We start from the raw sequence: 9,718 nt of genomic DNA on the forward strand, positions 1-9,718 counted from the left end.
GCATAGGCTTGAGGTGGGGGGAGGGATCAGAGAAAAACAGCAACTTTAAATGTATTATCAAAGCCCCCCCCCCGGCTTGAAGAAAGCATTTGTCTCTTTAAATATCTGTTTCTACCCCTTTTGTTTTTATTTCTGGTAGTCTCATTTAATGTTAACGTTAATAAAAAGCAAATTTGCATATTTCCCAATATAAACATGTGTGTAATATTAGTTCACGTCTTGTGCCTCTCAGACATCTGATGTTTCTTCTATGTGACTCTTACGTTAAGCGAGTTTGGCCACCCCTGCTGTAGACCAATAGCTGACCGTTAATTCCGGTTCTTCAGTTTTCCACATGGAATCATTGTACAAATCCTTCCTTTCCTTCAGTAATTTATTACAGCAAAAGCCAATAAAACAATACAATTCTCATGTAAAGGCGGTTAAAACAATAATAACATAGTAAAGATATAAAAACATTGGCAAGAATGAATTAGTAACATTGGTAAAATAGCAGTAGGAAAAAATCATACAGTTTTTTCAGCTAAAATAAGTTTACATTTCCTAATAGCTAAGAAACAAAATTTTGCCACTGCATAAGTCACTGACCTCTGAGTATCTTCTAAAAGAAATTTGTGGAGGACTTCTGGCCTGAAATCAAGAGAGGACTGCAGAGGGTTAAATCTGGACAAAAGAGGTAATATAAGGAGATTTCATTCCTCTTGATAGAATTTACAAAACATGAGAACGTGAGTAACTGATTCCACCATACTAGCCATACATGGGCATATACGGTCATGCACTGGAGCTCGAGTGAATTTACCTTGCAGTACAGAGGAAGGAAGTGCCACAAAATGGGCTCTGGAAAAAGCCCATCTATAGGGCTCATAGGTAATGTTAAATAAGTAAGGGGAAACAGTAAGGTTGGGCTAAGATTTTAGATTTCTAAAGTTCTTGGGTAGCGAAGTTCTTCATTTTGTAGTTCATTGTCACAAAGCCTCTGTACAACAGCTGTTCTTGCCTTGTGTAGGCTTCCATGAAAGAATTCCAGTGCAAAAAGGAGTCAGACAAGGTTGCCTTTTGGCTCCTTTTTAATTTAATATCTGTTGTACAAATCATTATTTCTTACACTTAAAAAACATTTTTTTACATCTGTTGCATCATTTTGTGCAATGGTGAATGCCAATGGAAAGTTAGGACATTAATCAATTTTTAGTAATGTGATACTGCTACTGAAGATAGTGGTGAAAGAACAATGTTCTGCACTTCTTGTCTCCATGGTATCACCAGTGAGGAAGAAGGACAATAATAAGGGAGCCATAGAAGAAAAGTCTTCCTATATTCTGAATAGCCCTAGCTGACCTAGAAGGGAAACTGTCCACTGGTAGAAATGGAGTGCAGTTTCCCTGCCCCATTTTACTAGGGCAGGAGGAACTATCTGTGAAGTATATAGTTGTATACAGAGCCAGTTTGGTGTAGTGGTTTAGTGTGCGGACTCTAATCTGGGAGAACCGGGTTTGATTCCCCACTCCTCCATTTGCAGTTGCTGGATGACCTTGGGCAAGCTATCATTCTGTCAGAGCTGTTCTCTCAAGGACAGTTCTGTCAGAGCTCTCTCAGCCCCACCTACATCACTGGGTGTCTGTTGTGAGGAGGGGAAGGGAAAGGAGTTTGTAAGCCGCTCTGAGACTCCAAGTGAAGGGCAGGGTATAAATCCAATCTCCTCCTCCTCCTCCTTTAAAATACTGCTTAACCCCCCCCCCCCAACTCGCTTGTCAACGCCATCAATCAATGTAATACAGACACTCCAATCTTTGTAATGTGTATCACACCCTGGCAAACTTTTAAAAAATGGCTGTAATATGGAAGTGTTGTCATTTGGTTGACCTTTGTCTTTCCCCTCCATCCAGAGGCCAGACTCAGACACCATAGTTCCTGACCATTTCCATAAGAAAGGGCAGAGTGAGACTGGGACTCAGACTGATATCATCACAGCTATTGGGGAATAAGAGCATTCCACAGAGAGAAGTTCCAGGCACTATAGAGCAATCAGACTACTAATCTGGCCCTTGCAAACAATCATTGGACACTTAAATACAAAGGACCCCACTGCATTGAGGTTTCAGCCAATAAAGACCGCTGCTTGGACCGGTTTGAATTTTCCCACCTACCTCACAAATAGAACTATGAGTGCCTTTTACATGCCTGCTTCCCCCTCCTCCATTTCTTATTTGCAAATTTCCTCATCCTGGAACACCTTTTCTCTCACCTTTTGGTCAATCCTGTGGCATACCTATTAGCTCACCTTGCCCTCTCTTTGCTTTCCAAGCTGCAAGAGAATACAATATTTTGTCTGGCTCACCTAGCCCCATAACTAGAGCCAACAGTCTTTTGAGTGGAAGGTCCAGTTTCTGGCATATGATGTGCCTTCTCTTCTTTGTTGTTCCTTCGCTTAGACTTATTTACATTATTTGCACCCTGAATGCCTGGGCCCTCATTTTTGGAACTCAACCTCTGCCTGGAACTGTAAGCTCCTGCTTCACCTTCTTGAGTTGAATACATTGCATGATGTCTGCTTCACCTTCTTGAGTTGTAAATGTTGCATGGGGCCTGTGGTTTTCTGGAATACTTATATCTTAAGGGACATTCTAGTGTTTGATGTTATCATGACTGTTTGAGATTTCTAATTATTCTCCTCAAACAACTATCTCTGCCTGGACTCTCAGTATTCCTTTCAGGTCTCTAGAGGAAGAGTGTCACTTTGTGTGTGTCATTAACTGGACTGGGGGTATTCCCTTAGCTGAGTATAGAACATGGGTCCACAACATGGTATCTGTGGGTGCTTTGGTGCCCACCAATACCTTTCCTGGCACCCACCAAGTGTTTTAGAAAGTGGGTGGGGCCAGGTGGGGCTTTTGCCCAGCAAGGACTCTGATTGGCCATCGGAGATCTGATTTGCTCTGCAGGTTTTTGAAAACATTGCTGCAGCAGCAGCTGCCACTGCAACACAAGGATCTTCACTGTGACTGAAGGCGGCTGCAGCAGCCATTGTATGGCTGGCTCTTGCTACTGCAGCAGCCATTTCCTGACCGCCATTTTATGGCTGCTTCTACCACACTGTGTCAGATTTCATAAGAACATAAGAGAAGCCAATGCTGGATCAGGCCAATGGCCCATTCAGTCCAACACTCTGTCACACAGTGGCCAAAAATACCAGGTGCCATCAGGAAGTCCATCCGTGGGGCCAGGACACTAGAAGCTCTCCCACTGTTGCCCCCCCCAGCTCCAAGAATACAGCCCCAAGAATTGACCACAGGCTCAAAAAGATTGGGAACCCCAGATACCTAAGCCAACAACTCTTTTAATATTGCAGTGAGAAAGGCAGCTGAAGGAGGGTTTTCTTCCTTACATTCAGTCTGCTTGGTGTGAACTTTGGCTCAGATTGACACCTCCATGCAGACTTGTATAAAAGGAACATTGGGTCTCCTTTTTAATTTTTTAATTATTTTCTCAGAAAAAAGGTGGGATACAGAAGGGAAAAGGGGGTGGGGGAAAATATAAATTCATCAGGTTTGTCAAATAATATAAGTTGTTACGCACTCCTTGACCACGCATAGAAACAATAGCACACACTATTCCGCTATTCCGCTGAATTATTGTGCTGAAGCAAACACATTACTTTTCAAACCATGATATCCTCCCTCTTTTGTCACAATTTAGCTGCTCCTCCTCCTTGATACATGACATTCTTTCCAACCCCTGGCAAATAGGAACCATTTTCATATAGCACTATAAAGTGTCGAAAGCAATTTATGTACATTATCTCAGTAATCCTCCCCGCAACCTTCATAAGTAGGTCAGTGCTATTATTTGAGGGAGAGGTGGCTTGTTTAAAGATACCCAGTGAATTCGTGGCTATTGAGCTTTGAGCAGGGACTTCAAGATGCTGCAGTAGAATATTATATTATTGTGTAATAATTTAATATATAATTTCAAACTGCTTACTATTTCCAATAGGGAGAGAATGTTGGTGCTATGGTATGGCTGCCAAAAATGAGGCATAGATTGGTATGATTCATTGGATGAATTTTTACTGTTGACAATGGGTATACAGGCACTGAAGCCAATGAAAACACTCACATTGATCATAAGGGGAAAAAGGATTGTACCGATTGTTGCTTTGTCTTTTTAAGGCACTGAGGACCAAACTAGACAAGATGATGTCCTTATGGCTGCCACGCGGATGCTGCTGCATTTTAAAATCATTTAAAACTGACACAAGCACCCCATCCTGATAGATCCCACATTCTGGTGCTCTTGTTTCCCCCCACATGCCTTTTCAATGGCCGAAACAGCTTTTTTTGGGGGGAGGGGATGACTCTTCCAGTACACGATAAGGTAGCAGGTCGGGGAACAACAGTGCCTCAGCCTGCCACACTGTGGGCTGATCTGGTTTGGACTGCTGGAGCATTTTTAAATGACTTTAAAATGGCAGTAGCATCCGCATAGTCACTACAAGGATGCCATCGTGTCTAGTTTGGCCCTGAGGTTTTGGTGTAGGAAAGTCTAAGCACAAGCATAAAGATTTTTTTTTAAATAAAGTGGCTGAGAAATGCCAAAATATTTCGTCCCTTACACACAAATTCATACCCTACTTGTTCAGAATACTTTAGAAATTTGGTTCAAGTTGGAGATCTATCTCCTCCCCAACAGTATTCCGTCTGGAAAGTTCTAACCTCCTCTTTGGTCCCACTGTAGGAAATCTTGCAAAACATAGAACATCTTGTTTAGAATCTTTGCTATTCCACATCTGACATAGTAAGGGGGCTGACGTGAGGGCTACTGGGGGTAGACTAGGGGCAAGATATTGGGGGTCCTGATCATCATGGGGGTCCATAGACCAGGAGAAATAATGTGATTTGTTTTCATATGACTATTTGTGATAATTTCTTGGGAAGAATTTTCATTTCCAAAGCCATCTCAGAAATACTGGAAGAGGAAATATTTGGACAAGTGCTCAGTGTGAAAGACAGATGAATATTACTGATGCTTGGAACTTTTCTCATATATTTGATATTAATGTTAAGTAACAGTTGAAAGACAAGAACAGATTTACTGTTCAAGTTCACTGCTATATCAATTTCTGAACTCATATGAACTTTTGTATGCTTGGAGGTCCCATAGTTATTAGTGAGAAGAGCGATATCTCATAGAGGTTAGGGCACTGTGCTTCACGGGCTGTTTGTGTTCAGTTTGGTGTAATTATTTCTTTAATGCCTTTTTATAGTAGCTATTGCTAGATGTGTTAGAATGTTAACACAGATTTTATCAAGTGGTGAAATCCCATCAATGTGTTTTGGGAATGCAAATATCGAGTAGATACTGGTAACTTCAGTGGTGTAGCTTTGTAGTTGGAGGAAATGAAAAACAGGGTTTAGATTAAATATAAATGATAGCTGGGAAAAATGGGTTTCTTAAAGAAGCAACTATTGGAAAGAAGGTGCTTAAGAGCATGAATACACACACACACACCACTTGCTTTGAGGATTTACCAGATACTATGGGACTTTCAGTGCACTCTTAGGCATGTTAGTAGAAGTAAGTTGCCCTGTATTAAAGTTCATTCTCAGGTACTGGTATTGGACTTGGGCCTTGGAAAAAGAAGGAGTAATATCGGAAGAGCAATTTAAATGTTGGGAGCTTTTTAACAATTCAAATGTACACAACCTGTCAACATTTCATCATATTAATATTTAATAGCATCAGCACATTCAAAGAGTTGATTTAGAATAACAAAACTTCTGAGGTTATAGTGTCCTAATTTTAGTTTCTAATAATTCATAAACAAGTTCAATTTTTTGTTTTTAAAAATCCTGTTTTTCTCCCTGTTCTAAATTAAAACAATTGAGCTAGTATAACCAGATGTACATTGTTCTTTTTTAAAGCCAATATATTGAAATTTTCATTTATTTGGTACCTCAAACTTGGATGTACATAGTTAATTAAAAAAAAAACACGATATCAACAATTCTTGGATTTTTCTTATACCAAAATTTAAATTTGAGAACATCTGGGAGGTTATCCTAACTATCTTCATATGTTGTTTTAATGTGTATTACCATAGTAGCTGTTCTTATGGAATTAGTCAACTCTGTTGCTTGCCTTTAGAACAGACCAGTGCATAAATCAGTAATATCTACTGATAGGAGAAAGTTCAGAAGAAAAACGAACACGTGTTCTTTAATGGCAAAATTTCCTATTGTAATATTAATATTAAATATGTAATATTAAATAGAGCAGTACATGTGTATTATTTCCCACACTGTCTTTCTAATGAATCATCCATTTCTAGACAGAATAATAAACGTGCTGGCACTGAGTTACATGCCATCTGTCACAGGAACTGGCAAACAATGTACTCCCCCCCAGTAACATTAGGTAATATTTTAAAATCTATTCTAGAAAGGGCTGGAGTCCAAGTCAAATCTTATAAAGCCTTTAATTCCAAATACCTAGTGACTCAGAATCATTGGTACAGTATACTGAGGGTGAGGCTAGATTTTCCCCAAAGGAAACGGGAGCATCCAGACAATGTTTGGCTCACCTTTTTCTTCCTTGCAGCAGAGAAAATAAAAGCCTAATTTTCTCCATCTGGATGCCTCACCCGTTGTCACTACTGGGAGGGAGGCAGAGCTAACTACACTTTTAAAATAGTACAGGGCAGCTTGCTGCCAAGCCCCATTCCCCCCATGTTTAGCCATTTAAAGGGCTCCCCCTTTCTTTCCTGAGTATCACTGTAGTATTTACTGTGCAGCACAGTAAGTGGAGGGAAACAGAGGAGAAAGGGGGAGTCTCTGGGCCTTGGGGGGGCGGAATCCACTGTTGCATCCCAGTTTTATGTAGGTGCAACAGAGAAAATGGGGAGGAGCAAGGGATGGGGTGAGAGCAGCAACAAGCAGAGTAATAATGGTATGTGCAGGCCCTTTTCTACCCCATTTGCTAAAGCTGACGTGTGTGGGGCTGTTTCCACACCCCTGTGTAGGTACAGCCTTAGAATTCTGTTATCATAGTTTCCATTTATAATACAATTCATGCGTTTCCCTTGAGCTTCTCTTTGCAGGTGTAAAGTATGGGGGACTAGTTTTGTTGTATAGATAAAGTGTTGGTCTAGACACAGTTCTCAGGCCAGTCCATGGGATCTGTTTTAGATAAGGTGTGAAAACGGAGGTTGAATTTTTTTTTGTTTCTGCAATAAATTGGAGATCAGAGAGTACTTGGTGTCCAGTAGATAGAGAGCTGGACTTGAAAATGGGAGTTTTTGTGTTCACATCCAACCTCAACACTGTGACCATTGATTCAGGTGGGTAGCCATGTTATTCTGAAGCAGCAGAACAAAGTTTGAATCCAGTGGCACCTTTAAGATCAACAAAGTTTTATTCAAGGGTATAAGCTTTTGTGTGCATGCACACTTCTTCAGATACAGGGAAACAAGATGTCCTCAACCATTATATATAGGTAGCAGGTGTGGGGGGGTTAGTTGCCAGGAAGGGCTAGTTAGAGTCAAAATGCATAAATAACAGGGCAATTATAGCTGAGATTGGATTAAAGAGGTTGGTAAGATCTGTGAATAGCAGTAAATGAACATACAAATGCAAGAGTTAACAACAGATACGAGAACTAAATTTGAATCCAGTGGCAACTTTAATACCAGCAAAGTTTAATTCTGGGTATAAGCGAGAACTGAGTGACTTAGCATGTGTAGTGAGATAAGAGCCCAATATCTCTGTTAAACCCTGGGGGTTCCATTGTCCTGAGTGTTGTAATAACTTGTAATTCAGCAGTCTCCCATTCCAGTCTGTTTCTGAAATTCCTTTGCAATAAAACAGCTACTTTGATGTCTCCTATTGAGTACCCTGGGAGGTTGAAATGTTCTCCTACAGGTTTCTCAGTTTTGTTATTCCTGATGTCAGATTTTGTTATTCCTGATGTCCACTTATCCTTTGACATAGGGTTTGACTTGGTTGCCCTATGCAGAAAACTGAAGGGCAATGTTGGCATTTAATGGCATATATAATATTAGAAGATGAGCATGTGAATAAGTCTGAGATGGTGCAGTTGATGTTTTTAGGTCCAGTGATTGTGTTGTCTGGGTGTATGTGGCAGCAAAGTTGGCATCTGGGTTTATTACAAGCTCTGGTACCAGTGAACATTGTAATTGTTATATGTTGAAACAAGCAGAGAATATATAGTAGTAGTTTCTAACAAATTTGAAAATACGAAAGTTCAGACGAAGGCGAAAGCTCCCTAGAGGACTTCTGTAAGGTAAAGGTAAAGGTTCCCTTGCTCGAAAGCCAGTCGAGTCCGAATCATCTCCGTTTCAAAGCCGAAGAGCCAGCGCTGTCCGAAGACGTTTCCGTGGTCATGTGGCCGGCATGACTAAGCACCAAGGCGCACGGAACGCTGTTCCCTTCCCACTGTAGTGGTACCTATTTATCTACTTGCAATTTCTTGCTTTCGAACTGCTAGGTTGGCAGGAGCTGGAACTAGAGACGGGAGCTCACTCCATCATGTGGCACCCGGGTCTTGAACTGCTGAACTACCGACCTTCCACAGCCTGCAGTTCAGCGTCTTAACCTCTGTAGTTAAGTAATATTATACTGATTTGGAGCTATGGGGATAAAGTGCACTGTGCATTCTTTTGAACAGTTGCATCATCTTATCTTTTTTGTTTGATCCATTAAAAAAAAAAATCCTTGGTAAAGGGTTCTCTGTGATGTTCTGCTGTTTCAAAGCCTGGGAGAAGTAGCTTGAAAGCGATCATTCCAGAGCAGAGAATTCTTAAAATGGACTTGGACAGATCAAAATAATCACAGTCAATTTCACTGATGCAACTGTTTAGGTCCTATACAGCTATGTTACCCAGATCAATCCATGTGTCAGGCCTTTTGCACAAAGAGTATCCCCTGCACATGAAGAACTAGGATCTGAGTCCCAGGGCAAAAAGAGACTTTTTGAATGTGTAGCAAATATGGGGCCCAGTTTGCCACAAGACATCTTTTAGAAGCGAGAGGTGGAAGCACTTAACAAGCAAGTAACTTTATAACCCTACCCAATTTACAGGAAAACCCCCCCAAAAAAACAATTGCTATAATGTCATGGTAGTTTATATATAAACCATTCCTAGTGTGTAGCTGTGTTACTTTTTAGTTAGTTAACTGCTCGATTCAAAATTATGTTCCTTCCAGGTGGTTAATCAGAGGAAAGAGATAAGTGAACGGTTGCCCAAAATGTGGTGGTGCAGTGTGATACATAGGATTAAAAGGGAAGGAGTCCATAGTTAGCAGGCCCATAGCCATGGGGGAACTGGCAAGGGCGAATCCCCCCATGAATATGCCCAGTCCTCTCAGAGGCAGCAGGAGGGGAGGGAGAGGGGTGGCCTTGCTGGGTGTTTCTGCTTCCACAGCCAGCTTCTCAAAGTTTGAGAAGCCTGCTGTGGAAGCAGGAAGACCTGGCAAGGCCGCGTGGCAGTCGCCCCTCTCCTTCCCCTCTGATGGGGGAAGTGCACGCCTTGTCATCCCTTTGGCTGAGAGAGCTTGTTGCAGAGAATCGCTGGGGTAGAGTCCGGCCAAGTGTAATAGTAGGGAGGGTGTTGTGTATTGAGCCAGAGTCATCCCTGAACTAGTACCTGGATGTGGTTGAGCTTGTTTCCCCCAAACAATAGCTTACTAGGATCCTGGAG

The 9,718-nt window shown here is 41.4% G+C and overlaps 1 protein-coding gene across 1 annotated transcript in view; it reads left to right on the plus strand.

The window, feature by feature from the left end:
* The window catches only part of CTNNA3 (catenin alpha 3), a 228,779-nt gene that overhangs the window by 102,303 nt on the left and 116,758 nt on the right, over positions 1-9,718 (plus strand). The window lies entirely within an intron of this gene.

Source organism: Gekko japonicus, unplaced genomic scaffold, assembly GCF_001447785.1.
Source record: "Gekko japonicus isolate JY-2015 unplaced genomic scaffold, Gekko_japonicus_V1.1 scaffold1368, whole genome shotgun sequence".
In the NCBI taxonomy this organism is placed as follows: Eukaryota; Metazoa; Chordata; class Lepidosauria; order Squamata; family Gekkonidae; genus Gekko; species Gekko japonicus.